The sequence below is a fragment of the Entelurus aequoreus genome, linkage group LG08 (assembly GCF_033978785.1).
Source record: "Entelurus aequoreus isolate RoL-2023_Sb linkage group LG08, RoL_Eaeq_v1.1, whole genome shotgun sequence".
Taxonomy (NCBI): Eukaryota; Metazoa; Chordata; class Actinopteri; order Syngnathiformes; family Syngnathidae; genus Entelurus; species Entelurus aequoreus.
The window spans coordinates 2,774,152-2,783,631 of NC_084738.1; the positions used below are offsets into that span (position 1 = coordinate 2,774,152).

General features: G+C 37.7%; 1 long non-coding RNA gene across 2 annotated transcripts in view; it reads right to left on the minus strand.

The window, feature by feature from the left end:
- The window catches only part of LOC133655317 (uncharacterized), a 95,333-nt gene that overhangs the window by 57,522 nt on the left and 28,331 nt on the right, over positions 1 to 9,480 (minus strand). The window lies entirely within an intron of this gene.

Genomic DNA, 9,480 nt, shown 5'->3' on the forward strand with positions numbered 1-9,480 from the left:
GAGTGAGACGTTGGAGCAGACGGAAGCCGGGAGAGGGGGATGAAAGCACTATAAATATGGAATTTGGAGACAAGCTATTTTTGACATAAATGGAGTGCTTGCCCAAAATCAACCGGAAACGTCCCCGGCCAGCTGGATCAGACGAACAACTTTCACTTTGATATCGATCGTGATACACGCAGCACGTCATGTGTGTTATTACAACTACAGTACATACGGTGTCTAGCTAGCTGTGTACAAACACAAAATGAAATGTGGGCTAATACTTTACAGATACTGTAATATGATTCTTCATGTTTTTCAGTCAGTACAAATTGGCGTTTTATCGCAGTGTTGTGCATTACAAACGCAAACACGTTTCGTGTTGTTGTAGAAGCTAGCTTATCTCTTGCCGCAGTTAGCTTTTGCGGCTAATACCCTAGCACGATTTACACATTTGATTTTTATACCGTTTTTTTGCGTTCACTGTAGAGAAGCGGCTCAGCTGCCATCATATTACCGTATCATTTACGGTGTTTTTTTTCCCAGCAAATTTCTATAAATGTAAAAATGGTAAAATTCTGGCGACTGAGAGGCCATTTTGTCATATATATACGGTTGTTGTTGTTGTTTTATGGTGAATTACTGTACATGGAAAAATGGTCCAACTGTTTTTTTACGCCAAAATTCTAGCGGCAGAGCAGACAGTTTAGATTTTTAAAAATTTTTTTTTACCTTTTGTCATTTTTACAGTGTACAATTAAAGGGATAACTCACTTTAAAAGTATAAGTCAATGAGATATTTATTTTATTTTAAAAAAGTGTAATGTATGTTAATATATTATTTATTGCATTATGAGGAAACATGAATAATAACTGATAGTTTTTTATTATTACAGATTATAACCACTTTCAAACCTAAGTTCATACCAATTTAACTAACATTACATTATTAACATTAACAATATTATTATTACAGATTCATTGATAGGTACTTTCCCTTTCTAAATTCATACACTTGTAATTAAATTATTCAAATATTATTATTACAGATTCATTGATAAGTACTTTCCCTTTCTAAATTCATAGACTTGTAATTAAATTATTCAATCAAATTTAACATTTCTTAAATTTTTACATAAAATGTGTTACAATGTGTGAACAATGTGTTACTACGATAGAAAAATAGTTCCTCCGTGTTTAATCTTACAATAACTATGTTGTTACAGTTTGGTTATCATACAGGTTACAGAAGTATTATTGACGGTTTTTGAATGCAATTTTAAAGTGATTTAAAAGTAAAAGTGATTGCTCATTAGCTGCATTGCTAGCTGTTAGAATAATTGTTTCTAAGTTATCACAAAAACTTTTTGTTGAAAGGAGTTCCCAGCCAGAAGACCAAAAGATGTCTTTAAACCTACCAAGAGTAAGGCTCGAAAAACTCCACTGTGTCGGGGGAAGCAACATGAATGTGTTCCTGTTTCTTTCATGTATTGTAATCAAACAGAAAGATATTGTCTAACCCAAGAACTCTTTTTGAACTCGTTTACGACCTTTTCTTTTGAACTGTTGTAATCAAAGGCGATGGCTGTTTACGACCCACGTCCCTTAGAAGCAGCTGTTGTCATGTGGTCAGAGAAAGTCCAAATAAAGGGGAAGGCGTACAATCTTTTGGCAGAGCGTAATGACACTTTACAAGGGTACCGATGTCCAAGCGTCTCTCCTCAAATTGAGCCAAATTGAATTATGTCTCTGTTGAATTCTTTGCTTCTTGTCTTGTTTAATAGATGTCATCAGTGTTTGAACCTGACACTAGCCACCGATGTTTGTTAGAAAGCTAAAAAAAAATTTTTTTTTAAACTTTTGTGTTCTTGTCTCTCATAATAATTGTGAACGATAGGCAAAATTCCCCAAAAAAGTGCAGTTCTGCTCCTCAAACCCCTTATTCTGTCTCCGAAAACACTTTAGCAAAAAATGTGCATTAAAAGTTGTAATCATGCATTTGAACTAAAGTAGCTATAGCCAGTTCCTGATAAAATAAGAAATAAAACATTTATACTAATATCAAATTTTAATTACAATTGATGGCCAAATTATTACCGTATTTTTCGGACCATAAGTCGCAGTTTTTTTCATAGTTTGGCCGGGGGTGCGACTTATACTCAGGAGCAGGCCTGGCCCTAACCAATCTGGCGCCCTAGGCAAGATTTTAGGTGGCGCCCCCCCCCCCCACATCGGCAGTGAAGTGTATATACTCACAAGAAACCGAATAGCTTTGTCTTTGACCTTTTTTTTTACTTAAAGAAAGCAAATTAACTTATTATGAGAATGTTATGTTATGATTATCTTTAACCGAATCACAGCAGTGCTCAAATTAAAAAACAGCATTCCCTCTCATGTGATATTGCTTAATTAACATTAATGATGTGCACTTTAACAACTAGGCTTACAACTATACCTAATATATAAAGGTGTGGAAAAGTGACTATTACCTGCAGGGCAAACATTAGCTAACCAGAAGGCAATAACAATGTAAACAAAAAACACCTGCTTAAAAGATCTAATACAAATGTCCCTGAGGAATGTAAGGTGGGAGTACTGTAATTACCTAACGTTACATTATTATTTTCCATAACAATTTAGCCCCCTCCACAATATTAACCCGACGTTAAAACAGAACTAGCTACTTATTGATTAGCAATTGCCGAATCATGTAACGTTAGCTTAATGCTAAAAAGCCAGGTTACTATCACATTCTGTAACAGACAAATAATTTCATGTAGGCTAACGTTACCTACCTGCTACCTCTGTCTTTTTCTCGTTTCTCCTCTTTTCTCTTTTGTCTTCCCTGGGCACCTGACAGTTTTGGCCGTTTTGACATCTTGTGTTGATTTTTTGATGTGGTAAGAGTCATGATACGGGAAGGGAGGGGGCGCACCGTGCGGGGGGATGGGGGGGGGCGGCGTAATGTTGTAACAAATAATATTTCTATTAAATAGGCTTTACTTTGCATTTTAATTAACGTGGGATTATTTTATGTATTTAGAAATAATAGTACCAACTTTTTTTTTTCTTTTTTTTCTCCAACATTTGTGGCACTGGCGTGGCACCCCCTGATGGGCGGCGCCCTTAGCATTTGCCTATACGGCCTATGCCACGGGCCGGCCCTGCTCAGGAGCGACTTATGTGTGAAATGATTAACACATTAGCGTAAAATATCAACTAATATTATTTAGCTCATCCACGTAAGAGACTAGAGGTATAAGATTTCATGGGATTTAGCGATTAGATTGTTTGGTAAACGTATAGCATGTTCTATATGTTATAGTTATTTGAATGACTCTTACCATAATATGTTACGTTAACATACCAGGCACGTTCTCAGTTGGTTATTTATGCCTCATATAACGTACACTTATTCAGCCTGTTGTTCACTATTCTTTATTTATTTTAAATTGCCTTTCAAATGTCTATTCTTGGTGTTGGCTTTTATCAAATACATTCCCCCAAAAAATGCGACTTATACTCCAGTGCGACTTATATATGTTTTTTTCCTTCTTTATTATGCATTTTCGGCCGGAGCGACTTATACTCCAAAAAATATCTTACTTCAAAGTCACCTAAGAGGCCAAAATACACAAAAAATACAGTTTAAATTGGTGTTTTGTGTGTGCATTTAAAGGGTTTTTACGACGTCTTAACTTGCAAAGTGTTGAACGAGTGGGCGGGGCCTGCAGTCTGTACGCTTGACCCCGTGACGTGCGAGCGAGCCCCGCAGTTCTTACGTTTAACGGGGGGGTCACTCTTGTGTGAAAAGATCTTCTGTGGTTGCGGCATGCGGCAGGGTGGTGCAAAACCAAGCTCAAATATACAGATACACACACACACATCCACTCTTCTTTTTTTTTGGGCCACAAAGCACAACGCTGATTGTAACAAACAATCATTTTGTACAAAAATAATGGAATAAAATGACCAGAGAAATGACCCCCGCCCGCCCCATCACTACAATATGACGTATAAACGATACAACATTGAATATAAAGAGTGTGTGAACCAATGCTACCTTGTTTACTTCCCTGATGACCTCCTTGAAGTTTTGTAGTCAATCAGAAATATTAAGCAACTAAAATTGGTCAAACATGTCAAAATGTGGAAAAAGAGTGTTTTGGGTTTTACCCATAATGCTTTGTCGTGGATTTAAATTGGTCTAATTTTGAATTGTGTATAATCCTTAGACATTTTTTTTTATAATGTCCATATACAAACCCCAAAAGCAGTGAAGTTGGCACGTTGTGTAAATCTTAAATAAAAACAGAATGCAACGATTTGCAAATCCTTTTATATTCAATTAAATAGACTGCAAAGACAAGATGCTTAATGTTAACTTTGTTATTTTTTGCAAACATTAGCTCATCCGGAATTTGATGCCTGCGTCATGTTTCAAAAAAGCTGGCACGAGTGGCAAAAAAGACTGAGGGAGTTGAGGAATGCTCATCAAAACACTTATTTGGAACATCCCACAGGTGAACAGGCTAATTGGGAACAGGTGGGTGCCATGATTGGGTATAAAAGCAGCTTCCATGCAATAAAAACAAGGATGGGGCGTTAGGTCACCACTTTGTGAACAAATTAGTGAGCAAATTGTAAGAAGAGCAGTTAAAGAACAACATTTCTCCACGAGCTATTGCAAGGAATTTAGGGATTTCACCATCTCCGGTCCGTAATATCATCAAAAGGTTCAGAGAATCTGGAGAAATCACTGCACGTAACATTGAATGCCCGTGACCTTCCATCCCTCAGGCTGTACCGCATGAAAAAGCGACATCGGTGTGTAAAGGATATCACTACATGGGCTCAGGAACACTTAAAAAAACCACCGTCAGTAACTACAGTTGGTCGCTACATCTGTAAGTGCAAGTTAAAACTCTACTAGGCAAAGCCAAAGCCATTTATCAACAACACCCAGAAACGCCGCCGGACTGATGCAAAGTGGAAAAGTGTTCTGTGGTCTGACGAGTCCACATTTCAAATTGTTTTTGGAAACTGTGGACGTCGTGTCCTCCAGAACAGTGGTCCCCAACCACCGGGTCGCGGCCCGGTACCGCACAAATAAAAAAATAAAATAAAATTAAAAAAAAATTAAAAAAATTAAATTAAATCAACATAAAATACACAATATATACATTATATATCAATATAAATCAATACAGTCTGCAGGGATACAGTCCGTAAGCACACATGATTGTATTTCTTTATGACAAAAAAAAAATTAAACAATTTAAAAAAATTAAAAAAAAAAAAAAATTACTACCCCTCCCCCCCCGGTCCGTGGGACAAATTTTCAAGCATTGACCGGTCCGCAAGTACAAAAAGGTTGGGGACCACTGCTCCAGAACAAAGAGGAAAAGAACCATCCGGATTGTTATAGGCGCAAAGTTGAAAAGCCAGCATCTGTGATGGTATTGGGGGTGTATTAGTGAATTACATTTATATAGCGCTTTTTCTCAAGTGACTCAAAGCGCTTTACATAGTGAAACCCAATACCTAAGTTACATTCAAACCAGTGTGGGTGGGACTGGGAGCAGGTGGGTAAAGTGTCTTGCCCAAGGACCCAACGGCAGTGACTAGGATGGCGGAAGCGGGGATCGAACCTGCAACCCTCAAGTTGCTGGCACGGCCGCTCTACCAACCGAGCTATACCGCCCCTATTAGTATTTTATTTACGAATTACACAACGTGCCAACTTCACTGGTTTTGGGTTTTGTAGTTCAGTGGGCAGGTTGTGCGTTTTTTGTAACACATGTATTTCCTTTCGGTGTTGGTTTTGGATTATTTGGACCATGGGTGGGAAAGGTTGTCCGAATTGGTTCCTATGTATTGATTCTATGCACCTTCTGCTCTCCTGTAATTATTGTCCTGTTCCTGGATGTCAAGGCTAGTTTAGTTTTTGCACTCCTGACTATTCTGTCGCTGCACCACAACATAGCTTGTCGTAAACCTTCTTAAAAGAGAAAGCTAGTAAAGAATTGTAAACGTCAACAAGTTGGCTCTGGGGAACTCCGCTGACTGTTTACGTTGCGCAGCCCCCTGACTTCGATTTTTTTCTTACAAAGTGGGAGCTTTGAAAAAAAAATGCCGGAGGAGGAATTCCCACTTGTGGATGTTCCTGCTGGCGTGCACATTGCAGGTTGCACGCATCTTTGGCTTACTGGGGGCTTGTTTGAAGTCACCGTAAGGACCAATTTGGTCAAAAACAGATGTTTACACCGCAAACATACCGTCTGCAGCTGAATTGCGGATTGGTGCCAGGTTTGTTTGCGAGTGTTGACACGGGTCTCCAGGAAAGAAAGAGAGACCTTGGTGATTCCTGATGATCCAGGTTGTATCTTTTTGTTGTTGTTGCAATAAAGACTTGTGCACTAAGTCCTGGCATTGTGAGCACGGCTAGTTTATCACCCCACTTTTATCTCCTTCAGTCGTCATTGAGCAATAGAACGGTGTGAAAGTACCTGTGTGAAGAACTGTATTTTTTTGTTGCTGGTATCGGACCGAGGTCTGATATCAATATCGGACATGACACCCCTAGTAAGAATCACTTGTTGTACTTAGACTACACATCCATCAGTCAGTCTGTTCCGTGCACCTCCATCACTGCCTGGTTCGGATCTGCAACCCAGCTGGACAGACACAGACTGCAAACGGACAATTAGGACCACAACCCCTCCTCCCATCCAGGACTAGTACCGGGGGTCAGGAAACGTGCAGGTGGCATCCCTACAGACCCCTCACACCCTGGTCTCAGACTGGCAGGGCTTACAAATCACGGTCATAAGAACCGTTTCGGTCAACCAACGAACAAGATTTCTCTACAGAATCTCCTCTCTGATCAACAAAAGCACCATGAGGATTCTGGCGGGAACTCTCGTTCAACCCTTTTTCGATTACGCATGCACCTCCTGGTACCCTAGCACCTCCAAAACCCTCAAATCTAAACTCCAAACATCTCAAAACAAGCTAGTCAGGTTACTTCTAGACCTCCACCCCAGATCCCACCTCACTCCTACCCACTTCTCTAAAGTGGGCTGGCTCAAGGTGGAGGACAGAGTTAAACAACTTGCACTGAGCCTAGTCTATAAAATCCGCTACACCTCCCTGATACCGAAGTACATGTCAAACTACTTCCTTAACGTAAATGACCGCCATAAACACAACACCAGGGGGAGCTCCACTAACCACGTTAAACCCAGATTCCCAACTAACAAAGGTCTTAACTCATTCTCCTTCTATGCCACATCAATGTGGAATGCGCTCCCAACAGGTATAAAAGAAAGGGCATCTCTACCCTCCTTCAAAACTGCACTAAAACAACACCTCCAGGCAACTACAACCCTAAACTAACACCCTCCCCCCACCACATCCCACCTCCCCGGATTGTAATTAATCAAATGTAATTAATCAAATGTATATACTTGTTCTTATGCTTTCTGAGCTCACTATGTTCACTGCTCACTGTACATATCCTACACTGTAAAAAAAAATTATGTAAAAAAACGGTCATCTACTGGAAAGCTACGCCTGTCAAACGAAAACCATACAATTAAAGTAAAACGTTGTAAACCAAATAATGATCAAAAACATATTTACAGAAATTTTCATGAAACGTTTTGCGGAAAAATATCGTAATTTTACAGATTTTTACTAAATTATTAAGATCAACCACCTTTAATAAAGTGACGATGCAAACAGTTCTGCAGAAAAATACCTTTATTCTACAGAGTTTTCCCAAATTATTACGATCAAACACCTTTAATGAAGTGACAATGCTGGCAGTTCCACAGAAAAATGCCATCATTTTACAGATTTTTTCTGAATCGTTAAGATCAACCACCTTTAATAAAGTGACGATGCAAACAGTTCAGCAGAAAAATACCTTTATTCTGCAGCATGGCTGTCAAAATGTGGCCTGCCGTGTAATTTCACCTGGCCCTTGAGGCAATATCAAATTAACACTACAGCTGGCCCGCCACCGCATTCACCACTCATTGTAATACTTGCCAACCCTCCCGGGAGTCCTCCAAACTCCAGTCAGCCAGCCAGTGTGGCTTCTGCATGCACACACAAGTGAATGCAATGCATACTTCATCAACAGCCATACAGGTCACACTGAGGGTAGCCGAATAAAAAACTTTAACACTGTTAGAAATATACACCACACTGTGAACCCACACCAAACAAGAATGACAAACACATTTCGGGAGAACATCCACACCGTAACACAACATAAACACAACAGAACAAATACCCAGAACCCCTTGCAGCACTAACTCATCCGGGACGCTACAAGGTGTGTGTGTGTGTGGGGGGGGGTTTGGTGGTAGCGGGGGTGTATTTTCATTATTGTTATTTTATTTTCAAATTTATTATTAGCCGGAGGAAAAAGTTTATTTTGATATTTACCTCAGAAGGCTGCACAAAGAGGCATTCCATTTTTATTTACATTTTATTTGATATGCCATAGATATTTTTTAATTATTATTATTTGAAACTGGATTTTGCATGTCACTATAAAGTTATATAAGCCTTGCTTGTTCAATATTCAATGCAAAACTTGTTTGGGTCTCTATTAAAAGGTTAATTTGCACTGTAAAAAAAAAAATCCTATTTTTATGGTTAATTTTTCTATTTTTTTTAAAATAGTTTATAAAACTGTAGAATTGAAGACATTATATGTAAATAAACAATCCGCCTGTTATTTTAAGTAATATGCCAGTAATAACAAACTATGTATATTTCTTTTTTTTTTTTTACAGAAAAATACCAAATTAATTATACATAGCATTTTCTGTTTTCTTAAATTACTTTCAAATTCATGTAAAATGACGATATTTTTCCGCAAAACGTTTCATGAAAATGTCTGTAAATATAATGTTTTTGATTATTATTTGGTTTACAATGTTTTACTTTAATTTTGTTCGTTTGGCAGCCGTAGCTGCCAGTAGATGACCGTTTTTTTTTTTTTACAGAATTTACAGAGAAAAATGTTAAATTGTTAGTATGAGCATAAACTTTTATATAATAGGCTACATATATTTTTCAACTTGAATGTAAAAATACACATAAATATTAAAAAAAAAAAAGATTTACCTTAAAATTACATACACAACTGTTAGATTGTTAGTATGGACATAGACTTTTGTATAACAAGCTACATATTTAATGAAAGATAATTACTTGAATTTTTACATGAATTTGAAAGTAATTTAAGAAAACAGAAAATGCTATGTATAATTAATTTTGAAATATATATATAGTTTGTCATTAGTGGCATATTACTTAAAATAACAGGCGGGTTGTTTATTTACAGATAATGTCTTTAATTATACAGTTTTATAAACTATTTAAAAAAAAAATAGAAAAATTACAGTAGAAATTTAGAGTAAATTAACCATAAAAATATGTTTGTTTTTTTACAGTGTACCAAGTCAGACATACACTGTT